The sequence below is a fragment of the Coffea arabica genome, chromosome 8c (genome assembly GCF_036785885.1).
Source record: "Coffea arabica cultivar ET-39 chromosome 8c, Coffea Arabica ET-39 HiFi, whole genome shotgun sequence".
NCBI lineage: Eukaryota > Viridiplantae > Streptophyta > Magnoliopsida > Gentianales > Rubiaceae > Coffea > Coffea arabica.
This window is the reverse complement of record NC_092325.1, coordinates 30317877-30320174: the sequence shown is the minus strand read 5'-3', so window position 1 is coordinate 30320174 and position 2298 is coordinate 30317877. Positions and strand designations below refer to the sequence as shown.

Genomic DNA, 2298 nt, shown 5'->3' with positions numbered 1-2298 from the left:
ACCGGTTATTACCTCTGCTTTCGACAGCTATTTGTCTAGAGTCCTTCTCAAGTTTATTCTCCAGTTGTGTGGAGTTGGACTCAATTCACCGTGGAAGTCAGGTCCTCTGGTTCGAACCTTTCCCACAAAATGATAAATTTGTTGCTGACAGTTACCACGTATATGTGGTATCGATAAGGGTATCTCCTGAGAGGACCATAGTGAAAGAACCATTTTCTTTATTAAATATATCAACGTAAGAAAATACTCGTGAAGTCTGTTAAAATTTCATTAAATTTTTGAGGGAGTTTGGAGAGTTTGATGTGAGTAGTTTATCTTCTTAATTTTAATTTAGCCTGATTTAAAAATTCTATGACTCTTTTATTTCTAGCAGTCATGAGAAAAAAAACTTTGTCACCGAGTATCACAAAAAAGTAATACGCATAATGTGCAATGTACATTCTCTTATACTAGCTACTCTAAGTACTGGCCTGATAAAGGAGCATACATTAAAAAAAAAAAAGTTATACGCACAATGTGCAACACATGTTATCCTGATTTTTTTTTTCTTAACTAAGTACATTTTTGGAATTAATTTAGTAAGAACGTATGCATGAATTCCTTCTATATGCTGAATAAAGCTAATTTTCTTCCTTATATTCTTCTAATGTTAATTTAGAGTCAAAATCAAGTAAAATCTCAGTAGTGCCAAAAATGTTATTTGATTTTCTTTCGAAAAAAAAAAAATCCAGTATGAAGGGATACTTCTTGTTGCCTTGGAGAATGGGTCAAATTGACAAGGTGGAAATGAGAAAAATGTGGCATGCATTAGTTGGGGTTGATTTTTGAGTAATTAGTGCCCAGGTCAAGAGATTAGAATGTTGATCTCATGGAGATATATATGAACATTATCGATGACGGCTATCCTCTAATGGCTCCATAATGTTTCTTTGGTTAATACTGAACAAATGATGCACAAGCAGTTGGTGGATCAAGTAAATGAAAGAATCGTTAAGTTCTTGAAACTTTTATCCAACATGGATTTCTTAAGTTGAGTTTTATCCAATTTAGCTTGGTTGATATAATATTAATCATGAATTTTGCTCTAATTTATTTGTATGAGTACACAAATTTCAATTATCAATTGGAATTATGTTAGTTTACAATAGATGTTGTAAGAATTATATCAATTGGAGAAGCAGTGGATCCACTTTAAGCACTCGTCTCTATCTCTCTCTCTTTCTTTCTCCTTCCTTGCATTTTTGGGAGAATTACGGACAATTTTTCGAGATGTAATTAATCATTCCGAGCGATGTATCATGAATTTGGTTATGTATAGCACGTTGTTTCTTGTAAGAAAAGTACTCATTTATATCCTTCCATTTTATTGAACGTGATTCACTATCTCATGAATCACTGATAGAGTACATAGTTATATTCGGGCCACCCTCGTGGAACCGAAATACAAGCTAAGAAGGGCATATTAATTAGTGCTGGTTTAGCATGATATTAGCAAGGCCCAATTGTTGCTTAGGCGGCGAAGTGCAATATTGGGAGGTTCCATCTTCAAAGTGAAGTGTGCAGCCCTCGTCGAAGCAACAATTGGTGCAGCCTGGGTACTTCTTCTCTCCATCACAGGTCACGTACTCGACAAATATGCAAATCAGTGGGCAAGGCCTGACAGGCTCGGGCCCGGGCCTGGCTGCCATGACTTCCACATTTGCTCCCAGAAGCATCATTCCTGTTTTCAGTACCAAAATCATTTTAAATCATGTAAAAACCAAGCAAATCTCGATGCTCGATTTATTTATGTATATATATATATATAGATGAGATGAATAGTTCTCTTTTTATTTTTTAAAACTGCCCCAACAAGTTTAAGTCATATACAAAAGAATAAAATTGTACGTACCACAAAAAAGAATAGCCAATGCACCAATCTTGTTGATTGCCATGATTCCTCTCGTCTTCCAAAAGTTTGCCTTTGATTTTAAATCGCTTGGGCTAAAACCTAAGTTCTTAAATAGACCGAGAACAGTAAGGAGTGAGAGTCCATCGTACCCCTAGGAGCAATTATTGTGGGATCAATCCATCCTAAATTATTGTGCTTCCACAGAATTATGGGACCGGTCCATCATAAATTATTGTGCTTCTAGATCCATCTAAAATTATTAAATGTGTTTGGATAGAAAATTATTTAAAATAAATATTTAAAAAAATATTGTAATATTTTTTATGATGTAATGCATGTAAAATATATTTAAAAAATAAAAAATTAATTAAAAATATATTTATAATGTAGTGACATAATAATATTTT

The 2298-nt window shown here is 33.7% G+C and overlaps 1 long non-coding RNA gene across 1 annotated transcript; it reads right to left on the bottom strand.

Annotated features, from left to right (window-relative positions):
- Positions 1-1341: 1341 nt before the first annotated feature.
- On the bottom strand, positions 1342-1998 carry LOC140013767 (uncharacterized). The gene is made up of 2 exons (XR_011820605.1): positions 1892-1998; positions 1342-1720 (listed from the first exon to the last, which is right to left on the bottom strand). It is a non-coding gene; the product is annotated as an uncharacterized lncRNA (long non-coding RNA).
- Positions 1999-2298: the final 300 nt, after the last annotated feature.